At 42.8% G+C, this 26,230-nt stretch overlaps 1 long non-coding RNA gene across 2 annotated transcripts; it reads right to left on the bottom strand.

Moving 5' to 3' along the window:
- Positions 1 to 1,367: 1,367 nt before the first annotated feature.
- Positions 1,368 to 24,977, bottom strand: LOC146430262 (uncharacterized). Of its 2 annotated transcripts, none has more exons than XR_014855312.1 (4): positions 23,257 to 24,977; positions 5,711 to 5,996; positions 2,513 to 2,682; positions 1,368 to 2,254 (listed from the first exon to the last, which is right to left on the bottom strand). It is a non-coding gene; the product is annotated as an uncharacterized LOC146430262 (long non-coding RNA). The 2 variants fall into 2 exon arrangements; XR_014855311.1 differs by lacking the exon at positions 23,257 to 24,977 and adding an exon at positions 22,372 to 22,503.
- Positions 24,978 to 26,230: the final 1,253 nt, after the last annotated feature.

Here is a 26,230-nt window from a genome sequence, read left to right on the forward strand (position 1 = left end):
TGATCCATCCACTTGAAAAATTATAAGAAAAAACCAAGATTTTTTTCCTGCCCTGTGTGCTCTCAATAGTTCTTAAACTTCCTATTATGATGACAATAAAGCTTATAAATGCAGAAGCACAGACCATTTCAAGTCTCTGAGACAGTGCTGCTTGTTTTGTGGCTGAAGTTAAACATTTCCTTCAACACTTTGTGAGGATTGATGCTTTAACACATGCCAAAATTGTCTTGAATTTTTTTTCTAGCCCCCTATTCAGGTTATAGTTTGTTCTTCAGGCAAACAGACAAACAGAGGAGATCTCACTATCTCTGGCTATGGTATGAAGCATCATCCCCTTCAGAGTCCCTTTTTGTATGGATTTCAATCATCTTTGCACAGGTAACACTTGCATTGACTCACAGTGTGCTTTTTGCAATGCCATCAAACAATTAAGAACTCTAGATACTGGGTCATATTTCATAGATAAATATCCATCACTCTTCTTTAAACAAACAGGAATATCACCTCCAAGCTCCTGGGGTTTGAAACCACTGAGAGTCAAACAGGGTGGATATATTTTAACAACCTAGCCTTCCAACAGACTGAACCCATATTCATGAAAGTAGTGAGGGGAGAGAGGGAAGAACAGGAAATGTTCTTGAAAATAGTAGAATGTTTTTCTATATCTCATGGATTTCTGTTTCATTAGATATGGGAGCAGTGCCTTTAATGTAACTAACATGTGGCAACCACAGGGTAACCACAGAGAGTAAATCTGTCCTGCAGGAGGAAGCTAAAATGCAGCAGGGTTTGCTTCAGCTGCTAGAAAAGAATCAAAAAAACCTTTTCAGCACTGGTCTCAACTGGGGGTGGAGGGGAAGAGAACTGAGAAAACACTAATAGTGACAGCTGAAAACAGAAATATCTCAGCATTTGTGGGTGGGGGAATTAAACAGGTCCCAGCATCCTGTCAGTGCTCCTGTTTATGCTCCAGATTTGTTCTTGTTGGAAAAAAAAGATACCAGAGCAATAGATCTAAAAGTCTTGAGGTGGTCTTGAGATAGATATATTTAACACCAGCAGTTAATCACAGCATTTCCAGAGATTTCCACACATTTCTGTGCAAAAGCCGTGCAAGCCAGAGGAATTGCAGTAAGGCTTGGCTCAAATTGCCCTATTGTTGGGAGATCACAGTCGGTTTCACTGCTTTCCTTCAATATTCCCATCAGGACTGCAGCTCCCTCGCTTTGTTCCCCAGACAGCCCAGCATTTAACAGATGTCCTAAGTAAATCATGATCATTTGGTAGGCTCTGGGAATAGAAGCTAGATGGAAAAATCACAGCCTAATAAAACAATCAAAAAAGTACCAGCACATTACAGTCCATTTCAAAATAAATTAGGGTATCTTTTAAATCTCTACACAACAATTTGTATTTGAAATCAAAAGACCGTATGTCATTGACTTTCCCCTGAGTAATCTAAGTGAGAGAGCTCTCTGAGGTGCAGTAATAGGATGTAAGTGAAGAACTGGGTATTATTTTACCCGTGCTGTGATAATCTGAATGCATCACTGCCCAGCATCATAAACAGTGAAGTGAGAAGAACAAACAGCACTTTTAAAACCCCCATTGCATTAGGGGGCTGTAGAAGGAGGTGGGAGACCATGTCTCCAGCGAGAGGGAAAGCAAACATTTAAAATTAAAGCAGAAGCAACACAGTATTATTTAAAGTCTAAAGAGGAAAACTACAAAAGCTTGCTTTTCACCTCTCCAAGAAGGAAAAAAGGCAAGTCAGAAGCAGTGTCAGGAAATCATGTTGCAAGCAGGGAGTGCAGTTCTTAATAATCAGCAGCATTTTAAAGATCTTCTTGAAGTTTTGCACTGAGACACTATAATTAAGGAGAGAAATCAAAGCTTACCAGTTACCATCTGTCTGGAGCAGGGAGGGAGCTGATGCTACAGGATCTTTTCCACGGAGTAATGCACACTGCACAAGTATCAGGAAGGGAAAAAAAGTAACAGAGCCATTACAGACAACAGCAACCCTGTAGGTCACACTCTGTTTTCCTTCTCTTTTCCAGCCTGCCACAAGGGTTTCCTCCCTCTTCCCCAGGGTTCCTGCAGTGTTTGCCTCAGAGAATGGCCATCTCTGCCCAGCATCCCTCACCCTCATGGGGAGAGGCTCCAGGCTTCGTTTTAATTGTGGCAGGAAGGGGAAACCAAGCTGCCCCTTTGAGCCTCCTCTCGCACAGCCTGGGGTGAACAACACAGCCACCTGGGAGCAGGATGATTTAAAGGAAGGTTCAGCTCAGTGCTGAGTCCTACTTGCACCGATAGGGCAAATAAATTATTTTTAAAGCACGAAGACAGAGAGAAGGATCATTATGTGTAATTATTTCCAAGTGCTGTTTTAACACCCTTTTCAGTGTGAACTTTGCAAGTTAATGCTGCATACACTGAGGATCCCAGAGAGGTTTCTCTGTCTGGGAAAGGATTCTAACAGAGAGATTTGCTTCCCAGGAGATAGCTGTACCTGGTTGCCTACCTGCATCCTCCACAGCCTCCCTAGAACCATGCAGACAGTGCTCAAGCAGGGCACACAGCTCCCTCCTCCTCTTTTTCACTTGTGTTTGCCCACAGACAACTGGGATTGTGAAGCAGAAGAGTTATCCAGCACACCAGAGGGAAGGCACAGCTCTCATTCTGCACCAAAACTGGGAAACAAAAAAATGGGAATTGATAATCATAGTCAACAAGCAAACTCCTGCTTTTCCCCAGAAAACCCCTTTTCTCCTCCTTACTTTAGTTCCCAGCACAATGATCCAGTGTTGCATTTGTTCACCAGGTCATTCACATTCGATTTCTTTTGACTGTAATTTTTTCTTATGCCTTCCACAAAGAAGGTGTGTAACACTACATAGAAATCCTATGTCAGCAGGACCCCAAGAAAAACCCAGGTACAGTCCAGTGGGATGCACACCCACACTGAAAAAACCCTCACAGACTGATCTGTGAGTTGCTCCTGAATTACTAAGGGTGATTGGATCTGAGAAACATAATAGCTTCGTACACCAAGCCAGTCCTTTGACTCCAGATGCAAAATTACCATTTTTCTGCTGAAAGGGTGATTTCATGCCGTAACTTGCATGACTAAGGTTTGCAGAGAAGACTTTTGTTTAGATAAGGACAAGAGATGCCCTGAGGCTTGTATTGTAATGTTATATGGATATATAGATAAAGAATTTTTTGTTGAGCTGAGGGTGTGGTGTGATTTTTATCTGCATGATTACTTACTGACAGACACTGGGAACAGCAAGATTCTTCCTGACCTTTTTTCACCCCTGCCTGGTTGGTTACAAGCTTCACAGCCAGGGCAGTTCCTGGGTACCACAGGCAGTTTAAAACTGCAGCTGGTTTCTCTGTGTGCCCCCCATCATTCGAGTGGGCACTGCACCATCTTTAAAACAGAGCTGTTCTTCACTTGAAATCCAATCCCGGGGAAAAAAAAAAAATGAATAGTCTGGGGTTGGCAATGGTCCCAAAGGAAAATAAGAGGCTGTAAAACTGTGTATAAGCCTAGAAATTATTTCTGAACTCAAGAGCAATTTCTGAACTCAAGAGCAAAGAAAGAGATTGGATAGTTTGGGTTCAGTAATGTCAAAACCAGACTGCTAAAAGGATAGCTAATCCCAACAACTGTGCAGCCTTTTCAACCAAATCAGAAAATAAAAAGTCAGTCCTGTTTTCCAGACAAGAAAGCACAGATGAAACCCCTGGCTTTGAAGGTGTGACAGGGAACCTTTCACTGAGGAAAAGTGAAACAGGCTGAGGAAAGCTGCACTAGGGCAGAGGAGAAAGACCATGGGATAAAATCTGCTCTGGCTGCCTTTCCCCAGCCTGCTCCAGCTGACCCTGGGCTGCTTTGGGAACACACAAGCAGAGAATGGCTGCCCTCCAAGTCTGCAGCTAAACATATTTCCCTCCTCCTTGCCTTCTAATTGATATCCCAAATCAGAAACCTTGAGCTTGTCTTTAAACATGAGCATAATCTCGGGCTCAGACAACTGATCCTCCAGCAGGAACACAAAGACAGGCAGCAAACCAGAGTCATGAAAAGTCATGTAAATGGCATTTCACAGTATTGACTGTCAGGTTTTGGGATATATGATTTCATGGAGTACTTTGTTTTGTCCAGCCATCTAAGTTTCAAAAGTAAAATTTAAGCTTTCTTCTAGCCAGAAGGGTATCAGTGAGTGTACATAAGTCCAACAACTGTGGTTTTAGTCACGTAATTCAACAGTGCCATTATAACAAACTCCTGATAAAAGGCCAAAAACAGTGCCCTATTAATTCAAATCAGTGGAGCAAGGTAGTAGAAAAAGAAATATGAAAATATTTCAGGTAATACGAGTATTTCTAAAATGTACCCTAACTCTAGAAGCTTCAAAATACTAAAGAAATATTTCTCCATCCAGTTTCATTGATAAGAGAATTTGAAGAATCCTCTTTCAGCGAAAAGTTGACAGTTTGAAAGGTTTTGGGGTTTTTTCCCCTCCTACTTTTGCTTTTAAACTATCCATGATGCAGCACAGAGTCACAGTGGCACTGTGTTAAGGGGATTGAATCCTCTGTAACTTTAAGCATGAAGATTCTTCACACTTTCAGTCTTATCCTTATTCAGCTATGGGAAGGGAAATAGTCTGTGTTGGATTTTACTCCACATTTCAAAACAGCAAAACCATCCAAACAAGAACTGCCTGTGTACAGGGCAAAGTCTTTGTTTTGACTGGCACCCAGGAGGAATTATGACATACTATCATCAAAGCAAACTGCAGATTATGGGGTAAGCAAAACAAGTTTTCTCAGTTTTCCAAGTTTTCTCATAATACAAATATCTCTGTAATTAAACAGGTAAAATATATAGGAGTTGAAACCTTGGAACCAACGTAATAAATTGATTTTTAAAAATTAACTATGTCCACACAGATGATGTTTCCAGAGCATATGAAAAGCATATGCAGCTTTATTATATATATATACACTTTTAAATAACATTCTATCTGATTTTGTGGATATGTACACACATAGCAGAAGTATTTAACACATCCACATCATGGCCACACATGTGCACAACTACACTGCTCTGCAGTGGAAGAATGTACTTCCTCTGCATAGCTCTGTATAGGAACTCCTAATCTGTTATAAATTTCATCTTAGCATAAAGGCTCGTCTTGGTGTCTTGGAAAGAGGCACAGTTCTTCAAAAACTTCAAAACGTTTGTGCAGCAGCTTCAGACTCACACTGCATAGAAATCTTTGAGCTGATTTTTGAGAGATGCTTCTTCAGGAAAAAAAACCAAAACAAACCAACCAAAAAAAAAAACCCCAAAAATGAACAAACAAAAAAGATGTCCTGGCTTTGGAGTTATTAAACACAGATACTAAGAGTATGAATTTGAAATATTTCTGTTGGCTTCCTTAAAAACTTATAAAAACATGACAGATGCAGCAAACTAATTTGAATAAGGTAACACAAAACAAGTACTGGGCACACACCAAAAGAGAGTCTTCCTGAAAGTCATCACCTCTTCCCAGACACTGTCACTGTATCTCCAAATGAAGAATGCAACAGGTAAGGACAAAGAGTGAAGATTTTTAGCCAAAAATGCAAACAAATTCTATATTTCCAAAAGCCTGGTTTTCATCAACTTTGACCTCAATCGGTTTCTTACCTCACCAAGATTTGCTTTTCATAATTCCACTTTTCTAACAAAGCTCTTCCAAAGTCCTCTAATCGATGTGTATTTGTAAAGCCACGCAGGTCCTTTGTTGAAGCTTCTATTCTAATCTGGAAACTTTAATTTTCGGAGAAGCCAATTCCTTAGTGGTGCAGAAGCATCAAAATGAAGGTTCAGTGAACCAAAGGTCAGCAAGTCAGGCATTTCTTTTGACTAGTATTTGTTCTTGACAAGCAAACTGCTCACAAATCCCTTTTGCAAGTTTAAGGCTCTGTGTAGCCTGCAGAGACAAAATTAGAATATAAACATCTACTCACTAGAGAAAACAAGGGAGTTATTGTCACTGTAAAGAAGGAGACATCTAAACCATACCCCCTCTGCATTAATTCCATTATTGTGCACAGGCAAGATGACAGTTATACCACCAAGTAAACTGCAGTTATCTACTCAAATGATCATTTAATGTTCTTTATTTTACTTTTTCTAAGGAAAATTGATTTCTTGCTATTTATGTTCGGGGTATTTCATTGTGCTGTGATTATAAACTAGACTGAATGCATTTCCACCGACTCCCTGCAAAGTGTGTTTTACAGCCCTTCCTGTTTGCACAGTGCAAGATGTCTTTTTTAATTGCCAGTCTGTTTTTTTAAGTAGGATGCATGCTTGTTTGTTTACTCGGAAGCTCTGAAAGAGCCAGGCTGGACTGCAGCCTTCCAACAAGCTGCTGTGAGATATGGAAGGAAATATTCCCAATAATGGTGTCTGCTATACAAATGGCAAAACAGCTCACAGCCTGTTAAACTTCGTCAAGGCTCTGCAGATCTCTGAAACTTAACTGGAAAGGACAATTCTTGGGGTGGGTTCTGGGTCACAGCTGTCACTTGTATCCCATCAGGTGTTCCCCATTCTGCTGGGAGGGTTTCCAGCCTGGGTGGACAGTGCAGAGCAGCACAGCTGGAGCCAGCCCAGCTTTGGCAGCAGGAGCACCAGCACTGAACCCACATCACCAGATCCTTTCTCCTCCACACCCAGTTATCCCCAGTGCTGTGCCAGGGCACAGAAATGACGTGAAATGACAATTCAGGGAGTGCTGCAGCAGCTGGTGTTTGAGCTGATGGAGCAACGAGGCACAGCCAGCTCTGCTGCCAGAGCACACTGCTCCTCGTGTGACAGAGGCACTGTGCTGAGCCAGTCCTGCCCCACAACCCCACCGGGGAAAACAGCCACCCTGCAGGAATCAGCACGAGGCTCAGCAGGGAATTCACTCAAATTACCTCATCTTTGAGGAAATTAAGTGATCCCTTACTTGAGAAAGTGCAAACTTTCCATCTCTCCTCTAGTTAGTTTACCCACCCCCAGGCTGGGAGCCTTTGAAGGAGAAGTGCTTAGGCTCAGGTTTTGAAACGTCATCAGGTTTTCAACATCCTGTGAATATTTTTTATTTCCTTCCCGCATCTCAGTATGTAAAACCTTATTGCTGTGGAAATAAAGGTGTGAAAAATCAATCAGGGACCTTTGCAAGCTATAAAAAACCTAACATGGCATTACAGGTTTACCACCAGCATTTAAAAAGAAGCTCTCTACGAAACTGTGAGGGAGATATTCCCCATGACACGGGGATTTTGATGGACATACACAGTATTTTGCATAATCCAGCAACTATTTACCTGGAAAAGCACAGTCCCTTTCACAAACACATAGCTCTATAAGTATTACTGCTAAAGCAGTAATATTATCATCTCTACCATCCCTCAGACAACCCTGAAACACTCAGGAAAAGGGGGATCTTGGCAGCTGAAGAGTTGTCAGACACAAACACACCCCCTAACCCCAGCTACAAGACATTTTCTTGGCTGCCCATACAGAAAATTCATGAAAACTGCAGCGAATAGCATGGAACAGAGGTCAGCAAAAATACAAGAGTCACTCCATCAGCATGAGTGTCAGCCCTTTACTGACAGCAAAAACTAAGTTCATCACAGCTTAACTGAGAGAAAGCTACATCTGAAAGGATTGGAAGTGAATAAACTCACCTTAATCCAGCCCTGCAAACCCTGGTCTCCTTATTCCCAGCTGCCCAGACTGGAGAGTGTTATGACACCTTGGCAGGACACATTTAATCAGCAGCATGACCTGCCCTGCTGTGCAGGGAGAGCCCTTTGAGTTCACATTCCAGCCCTGCCCTGTGCTGCAGCATTGCTGGGCTCACTCTCCATCCCAGGAGCAGCAGATCCTGAGCTTACAGCCATCACCTCACTCCCAGCCCAAAGCAGCACCAGCTGCTCCAAACACCCCCAGCATTCTCCTTTCTGGTTAGGCAGGAGCTCACCAGCACTCTCAGTAATGCTTTTCAAATACCCAGCCATGCCTTTTTAATGGATCCTCCCTAAAAAAAGCAACAGCTTCTAGAAGCAGCCTCTTTGCTGGCTAAATGTGCTTCCCAGAATTCTCAAAGGCAAAGAGCTGGAGAGGGGCTTGTCTGCACCAGACAAGCACATTAAGCTCTTCATGAGTCTGTGTGTGCACTCCATTTCACAGACAAGTCATTAGCTGAGCTATTTTCCAGTCAGATTAGGAAGGAAAATCCCAGAATTATAAAGTCGAACTTGCAGGGCCTGATTCTCTGCCGGTTTGGGTAATTCTGGTGAAATTTTCAGATGAAGCAAGACAACACTGCATGAGAACCAGCCTCACTGAAATCACCAGAATTGTCCCTCAGCTTTTAAGGACATACTGTACCATCTCATTTAGTACCCATGAAAGTCAAGTTGTTCCCAAGAGAGACCCAATTGCAGGTGAGAACTACAGGGAGTTGTGAGAAAACAATTCTCCCAGGCTTTGATTTTCTTTGAGGATAAATCCTCACATCTCTTGGTCCCAAGCTCTACTTCTTCCAGGTTTGTGAGGAAGCTCGCAGTGCTGATGGTACCGAGCTCATGCAAGTGTCAGTTATTTTGGAATCTCTCCAGGGAGAAATATTTTGACAGTCAGATTCTGTTCATTATTCTTCCAAGGGAGGAAACACGCACGTCGTTATCTGAAGGAGTACAGTCAGCCCACCACGCTCTTGCCTGACTGGCTCACTTATCTTGATAAATGCCGGCTAAGATCAGGACTTAGTGCCATTAGATGTGTCTAAAACATGAAGCTGTCATTACTGTGTCAGCACCAAGGATTGTTTCCAACCGTGATAATGGTGGGGCCACGTTTTGAACAAAGACAGATTTGAGTCTGCAATGGCCTGCCACACCAGCTGGTTCCCATTACTGCACAGAGACCTTTTGCTCATGATTATGAGCTTCGCCATTTCTTTCCTTTTTAATTGGAAACCAGAAATATCCTCCCCATCTATGACTCACGTTGGACCTAGCAAACGGTTACCTCATGGCTGGGGGTTGGAGCCTGCAACAGTTCAAAGATTTATTTGATGCAAAGCCTGAAGAACAGCGGGTTAAGAGCTTCAGAGTGCCACCAGCTCTGCTGAGCAGATCCCACGTCCTGATCCTACCACACTGCCAAAGCTCCAGCAGCACAGGCTCCAGAGCTGATCACACACAGTGATGATGCAAGAACACATCTGGAACACCCCTTTGACCCTGGTCAGCTCTAAGGTGAGTGGTTTCATACCAACAGTGAGAGGAGAGGAACTCAAATTCATTCCGACCTGACTCAGCCCAATATTTAAGCAAAATGCTTAAGTGCTTCCCTGTCCAGCAAAGCACTTAAGTATGTGGTTTAATTTATAAAGGTAAATGTTTATGTGCTTTGGACTGTTGAACTGGCGGTTATTACACTATTACACCAACTGCTACGTATGTACATATAATTATATATAGACAACTGTTGTTAAAAATATATCCATAGCTGGTTTTAATCTCAGGTTTAAGGGATTCTCAGTGGGTTGGTAGAAATTACATAGCCCTGCAAACAAACATAATTACATACATCATTCAGTTGCTTTCCATTTTCCTAGCAGAGATCTGTCCCTGCAAGGCAGCAGCCTGTGCTTTATTCCCCTAAGCCAGCACCTGAAGCTGTGTTGTGCTTCTTTTCTCACCAGGCTGAGTGCAGAAGATACCACATGAATTTAGATTTAAGACTTGCTGCTTGAAAATGTGCAATGTCAAGTGTCCCACTGAGTTTTACTGAGTTGGCTGTGGCAATATCTGCTATGCAGTGCAGCATGATCATTTCAGACTTTAATCCTGCCTAATCCTGTTCTACAGGGTTTCATATTCCCTCCCATCCTCTTTGCCTGACCGTTTTGGCACCTACACCACACACATTATGATATTTACAGTGAAAATTAAGATAATCTGTGCATCTTAGGGTAAGGGGGTTTTTTTGCTGACCACAGGGTTTTACTGAGACCCAAAACCCAGCACCTCGTGTTCTCACCTTGGAGTTCTATCCAATCTCACCTTAAACCATTTAAATCTGGTTGTGCTGAGAGCTCCCCCATTTTGCTCAGTTTACACTTCAGTTAGTGGCATCTCTTATTTACGCTGCATTGTAATGCAAATAGTTTGCAGCTATTCAGTATAACGAAACCATGATTTCAGAAGCAGCAGAAATCATGTGCCTCTTCTTTTGATTCCCCCCACCATAGCAAAGCAACAACTTAGCATTCCTAAAATAAATCCAGTTAGAAACAAGAATATGTAATTAATTTCCTAGTAAATAGACACAGCAGTAGAAAGTTTGTTGAATTGTCCCACTGGATCTGCAGGGTTAACATCAGGTGGAAGCTTGGACCTTGTTTGAGTAGGAACTGCCAGTTTTGGAGCAGGCACTGGGCATCCTCCTCCCCTGAGGAAGGGAAGTGCTTTTTAGATGTCCAGACACCACAGAGGCCACAGCCTCACTGTGATTCTCCAGCAGCCAAGTTTCACATTTTGAAGTGTTTCACTTCGATAAAGAAGGTAATAATGCCTCCTAAAATGAGGAGAGAGATGAACCCACAAAGAGCACAAGACTTAGAGAGGAGACAGTAAGATGGTGTTGTAAACAACTTAAGAGTGGAGACAGTGTGCTGCTCACTGCTAATGCTCCAATCCTAGAAAAAATGACAGGGCTCCTGAAAACAGCTGTGGGCACTGCAATGTGGAAATGAACGTCAGAGACTGCAAGGGCATAGTTTCAAAAGCTAGATATGTATCTTAGGGCTGTCTTCAGGGTAAGTACAACTCTGCAAACCAAAGAAAATAACCTTGTTCAGAATATGGCAGGTCACAATCTCAAGTGGGCAGCAGTAAGAAAGGAAATCATTATTTACTCCCTCCACAATGCCTGACAGCCCCTCGTTTGAGGTTAAACATGCAAAGGTATCTCATGGACCAGCCAGAAAGGTTCAGATGGAAAGCACTCAAATCAATATTCAGCAAGAGCTTCCAAAGCCACACGGGTGTCAGTCCAAGGTTTTAGGGTAAAACGAAACTGTTTGCAACCTCCCCAGCTGAATGACCAGAAGATCTGACACTTCTCTTCTTCTGGCTCTGAAAACTGAAATGATTCAGGGTCTTTTCATCAAGCTCAAAGAGTTCGAGGGGTTCACTGACAGTGAGCAACCAATATAAGAATCTCACGCCTCAAATTTGGAGGGAAGCACAGAGGAGAGGAAGGATGGCCCACAGCCTTCACTGTTAGCTGGGAAGAGGAAGTCAGAGTTCATTTTCCTGGTCTGACACCAGCTCCAAGCCATGTTCCTCCTCCTGCTTGGATATCTCATCTGTGCACTCAGAAAGGTTTTGCTAAGAGTAATCCTTTACCTTCTAGACTGCTTGTAATTAGCTATTGCAAGCTTCCCCATCCCATAGAGGCCTCAAACTAGAAGTGATAGAATACCTGATGGGTCAGAACAGAACAGATTTTACCACAAAAGCAGCTGTGGATATCTCAGGCAGGGGTTGAATCCAGTTAACATGCTCCAAAATCATTCTGCTATCGTATGTTGTCACTATTCAACAACTAAAAAATATAGCTATAGATTTTTATGCCTTGAACTTTCTCCTTTTGAAAAAGCACTTTTGCTGAGAATTTTGGAAGGTTGCTACACTACTTTTACTTTGTTCAAGTGTCCCTGGTGACAACCATATCCTGGAGTGTATTAGAGTTTAAAAATACAGCAGCAAGATAAGCAGTGGCAGGAAGATAGAGGAATTCAGAACTTTGAGACTCAGAAGAAAAGATATTTCTAATCTCTGCTGAAAATATAAGACAAAGTGGATAAGGCAGACAAGTGTGAGGAGGCTGTTACAAGCAGGAGAGGTTGGAAAGAAGGGAAGGAGGAAGGGAGGGGGAGCTTCTCACACCAGCAAGTGAGCTTGATAGCAAGATGAGAGAGAGGTCACAGCAAGACAAGTACAGCAAGCAAGGAGAGCTCCACAGAGATACAGCCTAGAAGACAGGTCAGGGCAAGTCTGTGTCTATGGTTTGCTTTGTTCTTATTTTTGGCTTTCCTCATACTTTCAAAAGGAGAGGTTATCAGATAAGATTTGATGGGACACCATTAAGACAGAAGGTTTTTCCAGCTCTATTGTGTGTATGACATTCCTTCCCCTCTGGTCTCCAGAGATGTCATACATCTGGGGATGTAATTTGCAAAGCAGGAACACAGGACTACACAGTGATGCTGCCTTTGGTTAGGAATTTGATCAAAGGTGCAAGTTAAAGTGGGTGTTTAATGGCCTCAGAGTTTCTTTACCCAGGGACTGGACAGTCCAGCCTGTAACAAACCATTTTGTGCTACCAACAGGTGCTGGGCAGCATGCCAATGTCCTCATCTCACAGAAAGCTTCTGCCTTTCCTGATGGACTCCCCATGCTAAAGGAATTCTAGACCTTCACTGCTGTGAGGCAGGAGATTCAGCCACCTCAGCTAAAGAACAATAATTGCTACCAGATGTTGATTTCCTGAGGGTTAAATCTACAAGAATATAATATGTTGGAAGGGAGGGGAAGAGAAAAAAAAAAAAGTGTTCCATAGCAATGCTGTGGGAATTGAGGCGAGATGTAAACGGAAAGGTTGGTTTCCACTGCAGCAGTCAGAAGTGCCATATTTCTAAAGGTCAGAAGATTCTGCATAATCAACATGGGAAAAAATACTGGTGTGGAACACTTGGAAAAAAGAATCAGTAACCATAGAGGTGTATAATAGTATCACCAGTGGTGCTGCCAAGGTGAAAGAGGACCTGATGCTGTTAGCTTGCTGAATACACACTGAGACACCAGCAGATGAGATGGGGGCTGAGGTGGGAGGAAACTATCATTCTAAGATTTCAACTGCTCTTTTACAGGAACCTGCCAGTTCTTCCCTTCTCTGTGCTTTCTTTCCATTCACCTTCACACTGAATAATCTCCAACAATTCCATTCTCAAAGCATTTTCCATGTTGCCCACCGTATGCACTAAATTCTGACAATTTATGCCCAGCATCAAAATTACTTTAGTCTGCTCAGTTGTAAAGAAGCTCCAGACCTTCCATTGCCACATGGACTCAGACAGATGGCACTGGAAAACTGCTCAGCACTCCCTTTCCTGCAGAACTTCTCCAACTGACACACACAGGATAGCACATTGCCCAGCACAGATACTGCTCCCAAAAACTCACCCTCAAGCCATTGGTGTTTATCCCTCCCTGCACTAGCCAGAGGACACAGGAGAAAGCAGAAACTGTGACATAATTAAATATAAGGGCTATGAGAAGACAGGAACATGGCAGAGATGCATAAAAATGTCAGAGGTAGAGAGAAATGACAACAGGGAGATGGGAAAGATGAGGCTACTGCAAAGCAAAAACCAAAAGTCTGCCAAGATTGCTGTAGAGGAGCACACAGGACTGGACAAAGCCCCATTGCTCATGCAGCAACTCTTCTCTAGCCATTTAATATCCAGCACTGTTGACAGCAGCAGGATATCCCTGACTCTTCCCCTGCTTTGGAATGTAAATAGCAGCTGTCTGCGTGCTGCTGGTGCAGAGCCTTGCTGCAGGCGTGCTCTGCCTGTGCCACCAGCATGGCCTCGCAGGAGGCACGAGAAAGCCCCGTTTGTTAATCTTGACAGGGCTTAGGAGGCAGATTAGATTTGAGCAGTTGGGCATCAGCAAGACTTGGATAATTCTAGACATACAGAGGGGAGCTCTAAGTACCTGAGGAACCCTCTTGGTGGTGATACTCAGCCGCTTACAGGAGTAGGCGGGAGCAGTCAGGATTATCCTGTAGGATTTAGGTGCCTAAATTCTTCCTTAAGGTCCTCCTTAGGCATCCATTCCTTCCTGTAATTCCAGCACTCAAAAAAACCCACCCAAAATCACTGCCCCTTCTCTTCCCTATCCATGGAGCACTGGTTAAAAGCACTTTAAAAACACCTGACTACTGAAATAAATCCAGGCATCCTGGAACTTCATTTGCTCTCTGCACTCTTGCAGCTGACTTCAGTACAGCAGGGTGATATCATAAAATCATAGAACTGTTTTGGTTGGAAAAGGACTACAAGACCATTGAGTCCAACAGTTAAACAGAAGATAAATAACAGATAAATAGTTAAGAAGATAAATAACCTACAGAAACAGGGAACAGTGAAAGGAACAAACAGCTACAGCAGGAGACCATGAAACAAAAATACAAAAACAATAACAAAGATTGATCTACTTCTGTCCTAGTGAAGCAACTCACATCACTGCTCTGCCCCTGGGATTGCCTTTGGCTTCCCATCAAACTGACCACAGCCACACAACTGAGGTTTTGAGGGCTACTCATAATTTTTCCCTTTTTACTGTAATTTGGCCCCAAGAATCCTTCACAGGGAGCCTTTCTAGTATCTTCTCTCTTTTACTAATTATAAAGGAGTAGAAATATTAAGATCCCCTTGCAAGGAACCTGAGGATTCCTGCAGAGCTTGTTTCAATGTAAATCTCCTTAGTAACAAAGGAAATGGAGGGGGGAAGAGAAGGAGTCTGCACAGGATTTGCAGCCTGCTTTCCTAGGGGTGTTTGCTGCCACGCTGTTCCAGAGATGATTCAGCCTCTCCCCGTCAGCACCCCTCACTGCTCCTAACTTCTGGCAAGGATCACCCAAGAGGCATGTGGTTTGTTTTTTTTTTCCAAAGTTCTCAATGAGGTATCAGCTGTTCTTTAAAGAGATTATGGTGGGAGCATTCCTAGCACATTGACTCCACTGAGCAGCCAGCCTTGCGATTAAATGGCTCAGCAAAGGTGGTTTCCAAGGATAAACTGTGCCAGGGATGACAACATTTCCTCACCAAAGGGGGGGAAATCTAATAAAAAATAAGGATAGAGGAAAACGGCTCTAGCTCTACAGCTATTATTAGTGTCTCAGAGCATTGTCACTGCATTGCCTGCGCTGTCAGATGTCACTTTGCATCAGTTCTGGGCAATGCTCAGAAGAAAAATGGTGGAACTCATTGAATTCTGCAATGCATGACTGGGCTCCACAGCAGGGCCGCACAGAGGTTTAAGTGACCTCTTAATGCTGGTGGGAGCACTGCTCAACAAGTTCAAGTGGGCTCTCCAATAATTTATGCAAACACCTTTTTGCATAGACTGGCAATTTATAGTAATTTATCCCTTCTCTCCAGCTGCTCTCGCAAAGCATAAAACAGGTCCTTAAAAATGAGTTCCAGCACTCTATCCTGCTGTCCCCTGCAGCTGCTCCCTGCTGAACTGACAATCCAAATGAGGGGGAAAAGACAACTGAGGCAAGGAAATGACTGACATATAATGGACACTCGGACTTTTGGCCACACTTGCTTGGAACAGAAGTCTGGGCCATGAGCAACATAGGTAACACAGAGGTACAGCTAAATCCCTACACCCACCTTCTCTGGAAACAGGCTTTTCCATATTCCTTCTACTTTTTGGATGATCACCCTTTTCATCCTCACTTGTTTCTCAGGGGCAGCTTCTCAGGATAAAGCTGAGCAACTTTGTCTCAGTGAACAGCTCTGCACTCAGCAAACGCCACCTCGAATTCTTTCTGCTTTGAGGACACACATTATGAACATCCTCTGCACTCTCAGAAGGAGTCCAGAATCAGAACATGCTCTTTTCCACTGCTCAGGATGGCCGAATGGTTGAGTTCATCTCGCTGATCACGTGGCAGTTTACTTTGAACTCGGTGTACAAGCGAAGTTAATCGGAGCTGACGTGAGACCTACACACATCCTATAGCATCCTCATTACATGCTTTTAAACACCTGCTTTTGCTCTGAACTGAAAGCCACAGCCACCAAGAAGAAAAGAAACTTATCTAGCATTCCTTCTGATCTTAGTCACCTGCCAACACATTTTGTCTGCTCTAGCAGAACACAGGATTGTTTAACGGCCAGCTAAACACAAGTTAAAATAGCAGCTTTTTTTGGGGGGGTGGGAGGAAATAAAAGAAACAAAAACCCCAGGTGTTAGTGATTCATCAAAATGGGCTAAAATCACACCTTAACAGCCAAGCTGTAGACAGATCCTGCATTCTCGAGGTGAATTTTGGGAAGCTAATTTAAGTTCTCCTTTCAAAACATCTATTAGCAATTCGTCACACTTGATGTGACTGGGAGTAATGTCATGCTGACGGCTGCAAGATTTCAGCCAGACTTGTAGATCAGAGGACCTGATGGATTGCACTTCTAAGTACCTGCACAGCTCTGAAGCTCAAATTGACTGTCTGGCAGTATTCTTTCTGTCCTGCTGCATTGGGAAGCCTGATTTTAAGAAAAACCTTTCATAGTTTTGACCACAGTGTCCAAACCTCAGAACATCAAAAGCTCCTCACTGAGGAAAAATGGATTTTTATTTTGTGAAGACAACAAAAGGCAGTTGTGTATACATACATGCTGTGATGAAAAATTAGGAAAATCAGAGAGAGACTGAAGCCATTTTGTATGCAGACACACACCTGATTCCCTCGGAGAAGGTAATGCACTGGCATGAATTCTCCATGGACGTCCTGAAGGGGGAAGACAGCTCTGACAGTTGCTTGATGAGACAGATCCCACAGCTCCCATTTCATCAAGGGCCCTGTCCCCTCCATCTACTGGGCTCTGCTCCATTACAACTTTATTACTGGCCATGTCCTGCTGCCTTGAGAGCCAAAACTCCACTAAGCATCTTTTTTCCTCCTAGACCAAATCAGGAATACCCCAAAACTAGAGGAGAAATTAAAAAAAAAAAAAAAACAATCTCATGCACAAATATTTGAGCTCTTAAATTCCACTGGGGAACTCTCAGATTAGAAAGCACAAATGGAATTTAATGATCATCCAAAGTGTGGAAGCATATAAATTCCAACGTTAGACTAAATTATTTCAGAGTTTGACTCCTCTGTTTCCAAGGTCTGAATTTGTATTATCTATTTTAGCAGCAAAGCTACTGGTAATGATTTTCCCCTTCCCTCAAGAAAAAATAGTAATGTCTCCTTTAATTTGTTTTCTCTAAGCTGCTGCCTTTGAGCTTTCCAGAGTGACACAGAAGTCTAAGCAAAATTTCATTGACTCCAAAATCTCTTCCTTCGGTTTAATCACAGTTAAATCTTGAGAAACAAGCACACAAAAGCTACCTCAAGTGTAAAAAAAAATAAAAGGGTGAAGAAGTACATCAAGTGCATCAGAAGTCTGCCAGGCAGAAAGCAAATGGCTAAATTTATAGAGGTGGTTCCTGCTAACAGAAGCGCTGCTCAGCCCCAGCTATTTCATTACCATTGCACTAAAGGGTCCTAGGGACGTTCTTTTTGAGGTGTAGGCAATTCAGAGAGCTGAAACAGCACTGTAATTTGGCCTATGAAAAATGAGTAGGTGTTCACAGTTCATTTCCCAACAGAGAGAGTCATGCACATCACAGAAACCATCATCATGCACGGAACTAATCGCTGCCCTGCTCAGCAGGCACACCCATGCAGCCCTGCAGTGCCCCAGCTCTCACCACAGCACAAGAGGTTTTGGTTGGCAGCACTGCCAGCAAAGCACCTTTTTTCCCAGATCTACAGACAGGTGAAAAAATATAGCAGTGTTTGTTAGAAGGGAGTAAATACAAACAACCAACACTAGGCTCCTGAAACCACAAAACAAATTGAAAGCTGTGAAACATTCCCAAAGAAATTCCCTGCTCCCTGTTGAACTGGAATGAAAACACACTGAGAGAGTCATAAACACAAAGTGAAAAACTCAAGGATGTGGGGGAGAGGCTGCAAAGCTAACAAAATGTTGGATAAATGAAATAAAACATGCTGCTGCTTATCAGAATGAGTAACATCAGCTGCAGTCAAAGGGCAATGGCTGGACAGGACATGGTATTTTCACATTCCTAGTGTAAGCAAAGGAGAGAGTCAGGTTTGGGAACAGCAGAGCACCAGCTCTTGGGATTCCAGCAGCCAGTGATGAGCCTACACAGGAACTCTGCCTGAAACCCCTGCAAAGTCTTAGAAAAGCTCAGGACCCCTCTAGAAATCCATTGGACTGATTTCTGCTTCGATATTGCCAAAATAAACCGAAGTCAAAATTAGACATGGCTGAGTCCAATTTCACCTTGATTAGTATTTACATAACGGGCAGGGAAACATGAGAGGAGCACATAAATAATGTACTATTTGTTGCAGGCCTCTCAGGAGGAGAGTTCTCAGCTCTGCTATTGATCTGCACACACACACCACCTCCCTGGGCAGAAATCCCAAATCTTTCCTCTGAGCACAGAAGTAAACTTCCAGGAGCTGAGTGACACAGCTTGGGGTGCACACTCAGAATTTACTGCTCCAGAGGGTCAGACAGCTGCATTCCAGAGTCCCATATGGAAAAACACAGGGAGCTTCCAGACCTGGTTAATTTAGAAGACTTTCTCCATTTCCTTCTTTCCTTCTAGAGGACTTGACATTTGTGACAACACTCACAGGAAATGCTAACTTGGGAGAAGCTGATAGTTGAATTTTTCCTCCTGTTACGGTACCACCGCTTATCCACCCAGTGGTAATACAACTTGGGGGGACTCCAAAACAAAATTATTACCTAGGAATGACTCAATACCACCAGGTTCTAAGGCAGCTGCACAATACAGTATTACTCAACAGCCACAAGCTGTTGGTGCCACCTGTGAGAATGAAGTGAGAATAGTTTCTCTTCCCTATTCTCATTCTTTTCATGTTGGAAGGAGGGTTTAACTTCATGCCCAGTCCATGTGGGTAAAGGAGGAGGGGATCTGGACACTTCTTTGCTACCCCTTGGCAAACATCACTACGAAAATAAATCCAACACTTTCTTTGAAGAGACTTTTCCACTTCTACTTATCCAACTCTGAACTTTTGGGTTTTTTAAATGACACCTCAATCCCCTACCACACAGCTTCCCAAAGCACCAGCTGTATCTGATCCTGCTTTGCAAGGTCCTGGTTAGCATATGCAGACATTCAGCCAAAGTGACAGAAAATGGTGATGTGGCAAAGCAACCATCAGATCCCCCAGTATGCTGGAACCTACAGTGTTCCTCTGGAGGTTTACAGCCCTTAGCTGTAAGCTAAGTAGCTGAGAGTATTATTAGTGGCAAGAGGCATGTAAAGTGTCCAACACAGCCACCATCCCCTGATAAGATGCTAATACTGAGCCAGCAAGGAAGGTGGCTCAAAGATTCAGCATCCCTATTTTCCTGATGCATCAATGTCTCTCATAAGTTTGCAGCAAATGAATGTCATCCTCAAGCATACTGTTAGGAAAGATTGCTTAAAATTAATTAGCTCAGTAACAATGGCCTGTCATTATGCTACTAAGTCACCAGCACGAGCACATAAGTTACAGTGACAGCTCATGGTATAAAATAAGTGCCTTTATATCGAAATTTGCAAAGTGCTTAGCAGTCAAATGCCAATCTATTCACTTCTGGTAATATTGCATAGTTTCCTCTTAATAGACTGCTCCAAACTCCCACACAAAGATATGACTTATTTTACTACAGAGAGGTCTTTCTACTTCATACACTGTCCGTGCACAAATATAGAAAGCTTTTTAAAGTGCATTTATTTGTGCAGTGTTGATTCATTCCACATCAAGATGAACGTGAGATTTAGAACAGGACTTCAGAAAAAGCTGAAGGTAATGGAACAAAAATTCTCTCTTGGGTGGCTTAGCCAGGGATGCATGATAAACTGAAGGTAAGGACCGGATTTCGAGGGGCAAGAATATCAGCAGTTCCCACATGCAGCACTTTACAAGATTTCCCCAGTAGAGAAGGAAATAGTTATTGCTATAATTATTTCATAGTTCCAGTCAGCTGCATTCAGTTGTACTGTTATATTCCAATGGCAGGAAAATGGAATACAGTAAACTATAAATATCTGTCAGAATTCCTTTGAAAGGACAACAGTTAATTGCATAGCTTGATCTCCTGCCGTGCAGAGCTTGCATTTCAGGTTAGAAAGGTACAGATTGTTATTGATTTAATTCTCTTGAAACATGTGTGGTATAAAACTGTTCAAAAGACTTATGGGGGAGAAATATATGCTTCCAAAGGAAGTCCTACAGCACAAGACTGTGGCAGGCTACCTTCTTGTAAAATGCTTTCTGAAATTCAATACATTCCCTTCCAAAGGCCCTCACAATAAATTGAGGCTCTTTGCTTCATTTGCAGAAGTGAAATTAAATCAGTGAATCAGATGAAGGACAACAAAAGATTAGCGAAAGTATGAGGTGCATGTAAAAAATAATTCTGTGTTAAGAATAATTCAGTCCTTATTACACACTCACTCTAACAGAGAGTGAGCCATTCCCATTTTTCCTGTTTTCCTTTCATCTAACTTCCAGTTCTACCCTTCTCTTTGCAAAATGATTCCAGGCAGTCAAGCCAATACTTTTGACTATTATATTCCCCTATCTTTGAATCCTCTTCTGATTTGGCTCATGCAAAGTCGGTCTGATGACCCAAAGACATCAGGACATCCAACCATGCAGTAATTAGTTAAGCCTCGTCCATTCTGGGAATAAATTTCCCATTATAGGCACGGACAGCAGTGAAGGTGAAGCCCTGTGTAACACTTGTCTAGCTCATCTACTTGCCACAAAGGGTAACTTGACCCAGTGTAAATTATGTATCATTGTGATTTTGCCAGCCTCCCTTAGTGCAAGAGCCAAAATCCCCACTGCAGGGAAACCTTTATTAACAAGTTGCATAGCTACTAGTAAATTGCTTACTCCCAGATTCTGTAATTAAGATGACACATCTTCCTGACGATTGCTTTAAAGAGACAAAATATTAGTGGAAGAAATACTGCAGAAATGTTTCAGCACCTGTTTATCACGACCATGCGTTAATCTCCGTTTGCACACCCTGCCAGCCTTTATTAGGAGAGCTCTGCAAGTTGCAGACTGCCAAATATACCTTCCCTGAATCAGTTTTTACTAGCTTTCCCCTCACTTCCCATGCTTAGGACAGAAAACCATATTTACAGTCTTAATCTTCAGGTTTCCTAAGGTGGGTGGGTGATTTTTTTGTTGTTTGTTTGGGAATTTTAATTTTTTTTCTCTGAAATATTAGCTGATTAATAATATGCTCTGAGGGATTAAAATGAAGCATATCAAGAAATTTTAGAGTGAATTGAGCTAGACCCACAAGACACTGGGAAACAGAAGCAACTTCCACCCAAAGAAAATTTCTAACTCTTGCAAGAGTTGGACCTAATAAAACTGAAAAGACTGTCACTTTTACTCGCCCCTAAACACCACACGACACGCTGAGCACTGCAGACGGCGGCTGTGCACTCGCAGTGTTCTAAAAGCCAGCAAAAGAATCATTAAATAGATGACTGAGCCCAACAGGATTTAGGCATCCCTAGCCAAGCAAGACACAGCATTAGCTGGCGATCACAGGGCCTGACAGCAGCCACAGAAAAGCTTTGAGACTTTTCCCAGATGAGGCAAGAGGAGGCTTTGAGCCTCCCAAAACCCGAGAAAATCCCAAACCCCGAGCATCCCACTTCCCACGGCTGCGGGCAGCAGTCGGAGCCCGAGGGAGATCAGACAGGCAGGAATACAGGCAACGACCCACGTAGGGAAAGGGTGGGGAAAGTTTTACTGGGATGAAGTAGGCGAGAAAGAATCTCTGGAGGAGAAGAAAAAAAAGAAACTTAGAGAGAGATTTAAGATAACAGACAGCAAAAGCAGACAGGATGCAAATGGGGAATTCTTCCAACAGATTTTTACCACACAGGATCTCAGGAAGCGTTTGGGCTCACGGCTGCATAGGTGAGGAAGACAGACTGCTGAAGATGTTATGGGAGAGGAACACTGGGCTTTTGTCTCTCAAACTCCATTTCTGTGGATTAAAGCAAGGATAAAGATAATAACATCCTGTCCTGAAACAATTTCAGGAGCTAAATAGAGTGTATACACCCAAGTAAAATTAAGCTATTGTTATTAACTCTAACCTTCTCTCACCCATGATATCAGATGAAAAAGGCAGCTTCTCTGAAGAAAAAAAAGCATCATAAGAACCACCATTCACACTGCTATTACCCATAATAGCATAAATCCTCAATATCTATCTATTACAGATAGACTTGAACTCCTTCTCTTTCTTATTCAAATTCCCTCTCCTTTGCCCACTCAGGCAGGCAATTACCTTCCTCACACACTGGCTGGGAGCTGAATTCGGACAGAACCCTCTGCTTTTCACTCACCTGCCTGGCAGGAAGCCTGAGTGCCCCAGAGCTGCTCCGGCTGGGCTGGGAAAAGGAGCAGCCCCTTCCACCCCCTCCTTTATGACTCCTCCGACCAGCAAAAATCACCCCATGTCAGCATGTGGAAGTGGTTAGTCAATGAGGGGAGGGTCAGATGCAGCCCTCTAAGCACTGATTGCAAGCTCACAGTTCCTCCCAAAGGCAAAAAAAAAAAATGTACTTGAACCCTTAGAGCAGATAGGCTGAAGCTGATTTATTGGGGTGATTTAGATCTGTTAAAACAAATTTAATTTTGAATACAATTTTATATCAATTAACAGAGTCTCACAAGTGCAGCCATTAAGGAATCTCTTTCCAAAACCAAAGCCAAATATTCAAGATTTATGAGACTGACTCGCCATATTGGAAGTAACTAATTATTCGTAATGATCCTTTGTACTCTGACAGTGATTATGTATTTTCAGTGCAAATGACCATGATGAAGCAAGTGATAAAGGCAGCCCATGTTTGTGAAACGGATACCAAGCAGTTAAGGCCTGATTATTTTGGCAAAGTATTGGGGTAGCAGGGAAAGAAACAACAGAAAACAACTAAGCCCATCAACACAAAAGCCAGCTTATTTAACATCCTGAAGTGTCTTCTGGTGCATGTCAGAGCTGTAATGAAAGCCTGTGGTCTCTTTTTATTGCCTTAAGCAATTTTGTATTCAGTTTATTTATTGTGACCTTTTGGTTGTCTTTCCACCTTGAACATGACAGTCTTTAACAGAGCAAAGCCTCGCAGACTCAGCTCACAGCATTTGCAACAGATTGTGGAACATGCTTGGGGTGAGAGGAACAATGGAGATGTGGGGCATCATTCTCATTTGCATTGAATTTTCCTCACCTTACTCTGATGGCACCGGGCAGAAAAAGTATAGTAGCAACCCTGCTTCTACCTCTGGAATGAAGGAAATGTCTCTGGATTACTCTGACCTGATTAAAGTACCTGTGAATCGAAAATGATAGTTACATAGGGATTGGGTAGATTTTCACATTGCCTCAGGCTACAGAGAATACAAAAGCACCGCCTTTCTCCATTCTCACAACTTCCAGTACTGCCCCAGACACAGGAACAAAGTAATTGAGAACAAAGTCCCTGTTCCAGTGAGGTGCTCAGTGCCAGCAAGGTTAATGTCCAGGGGCAGGCTGGCGGTGAGAGCAATGCCATGTTTATTGCTGTGGTTGCTGCTGCTCTGATGCCACATTCATTCGAGCTACGAACGAGGGTCTAATTTCTGATCCTCAAAAGGCGAAGGCGTAGCAAGTCGGTCATTAAAATCTGCAGCAGCGTGCATGTGATTAAAATGTTAATGTCAATATTGTAATCAAGGTCTGACTCACAGGACAGCTGGTAAGAGACTTGATCTGTATTGCTTAGCCCCAGTCACCTGATGCAGAGCGGGGTTAGGAGCGGTTGTGCCCCATCACATGGCAGGGATTGGCATGCACTGGCTCATGTGGCAAGCTGGAGGCTGACTGCTGCAAAGGGACAATCAGATCAAACCCAGGTCCAGTATTGATAAATTCAGCTGTGCTTGCACTCCAGCGAGAGGAAAGCTTTCTGATAAATTTCTTTGGTATCACCCAAGCTGCAGCTCTGCTGCAAAGGTACTCAGGTGTCTCCTGCCCACCTGCAGTGCTGCTGCTGGGTTGTCCTGTTCCCCGGCCCCACTCACCCATCTCTCTTGCTTTAGGAATTTTCTGCGCTAGTTTCTATCCAGTTGAGTTTTAGACATTTAAGCCTGTGGTAAATTTTGCCTGATGTTGTCTAAGCACCGAAAGAGCTATAGTCTGCAAAGCTTCTTTTCAGTAAATTCAGGATTAATGAAGAAGGCCTCTCTATTGTTGGAATGTCTAATACAATTATCCACTGAATGAATGGACTAGGCAGCAGTGGAGGGCTCCCAGGTTTGTGGCAGGGAATTGTCTGTTTTAACATCCATCTGTTTTCATTCCCTCTGATCCATTATCATTCACCTAGAGTTATAACATGATGAATATCATTGTGCGGAATGCCATTTGATGCTGGGGGGAAAGAAAACCACTGTAGGTCTGCCTTCTATTGAAAACACGAAATTGCCTTGGTGGAAGGAAAGGCATGATTGATTCAGAGATGCTGTTTCAAGCAGAGGCATCCTTTCCCGTGTGGACTGTTTGATTTTGTTAATTCCTTTGGATGACCCTTCTGCCGCATCTTTCAACAAGAAAAAATATATATACAAAAATGAGAATAATGATGGACAACCACAGTGCTGCTGGATTTGTGGAGTTAATTGAAAAAAATAATGGTATTCACAACTTTCCCCAGTAGGCACCTTTGGTTTACGTTCCCAGTGACATTAAACTCCTGTACGTAAACACGGCATGAGAATCTTGATGACCCTGCTGACAGGAAATAAAGAAAGGAACTTTACAGGCAATTTCCACTGTCCTTGTTGGTCAGCAAATTTGGAAGTGAATGAAAAAAAGAGAACTAGAAATGCATATTAATGATGGAGGGCCTATAGCACCACGGGAGTGAGATGAGCACTAGCAAGAGAAACTGTTAAAAATGCCCCGGTTTATCTTTTTTAATGACTTACCCTTATGATGTACTTATAAGCAACATAGAAATTATCTTGTAAATAAAAGGACGGGCTCACCAGTGTAAAAATAACTTACTGAATTCAGTGTAAATGCTTGTTTCTAGAAAGTGACCCTTAAAATACTGGTAAAGCAAATGGAGTTGTTAAACTCAATCCGTTGCTTAACTGGGTGTATCCAAACTGAGACCTTTCATTAACAACCATCTCCCGGATCATGGTTGTGCCCTTCAAATACCATACATTTAAAAAAATACTGTATTGTCACTTAATCAAACAGGAGAGAAAATACCCTTTGGAAATCCACAGTCCAGCAAAACCCAGGGCAGATAACTGTCTGGCTCCCCACTAGCCTGTAATTACCCGAGGAAGCAGCTAGATTTAGCTATCTTCCTTCTTTAATTGGCACGCAAAAGATTATAGGATTTTATTAGGACACCAATGACACTGATACGAGTGTGATTGAGGCATGCAATGCATGACTGACTATTTGCATTAAGAGGCTTTGCACTACACATGGGATTTCTACCTTTGGTTTTAAATGGCTTAAATTTAAATGACGTTTCTATGCTACATTTTAAGAGGATGATATTTATTTTAGCACTTGTCTAAGTAAGGTAGGGCAATGCTGCTGCCAGACACCAGAAACGCTTCTAAAAAGCCTCCTTGAGCCAGGTGGAAGGGGGTTAATTTTTGGCTGCTCTGTTGTTACAATTAGATCAGGAACATAAAAATACAGAGGAAAGAGGGGCATTGATGTGCCCACATTGAAGCCTTTGATGAGTATGTTAAGACACCCAGCTGCCAGCCTGCCACTGCTGGGGACACCAGCCTGAGGAAGCCACCATCCCTGGCAATGACCAAACAAGTCAGAGCAGGTAGCAGATTTTTTGGTTTTCCTTACTTCCACGGCTCCCATTAATGCTGAATCTCCTTTGTGGATTTTTTCCCTTATGCGTGAATCTCAATGGACTTGTTTAGGTTTTATTTCACAACATCTTCCTAATGTCTCACATCCTAAAGGCTACCAATTAGCCTTTAGAAGAGGTTGAAAGCAGCTGAAGAAGTAAGGAATTAAGCCGAGTCAGGCCAACGGAGCAAAGCCAGCACCACACAAGGAAGGGAGTACCCAGAAGTGATGGTAACATGTTGTAATATCTGACTGCATGCAATAAAAGATGATAACAGGAGGATTAAGTCCTGCTACCATTGCGATATGTAGGACAGCCCTGAGCA

This window comes from Lichenostomus cassidix, chromosome 15 (genome assembly GCF_008360975.1).
Source record: "Lichenostomus cassidix isolate B80296 chromosome 15, HeHo_3.0, whole genome shotgun sequence".
Lineage (NCBI taxonomy): Eukaryota > Metazoa > Chordata > Aves > Passeriformes > Meliphagidae > Lichenostomus > Lichenostomus cassidix.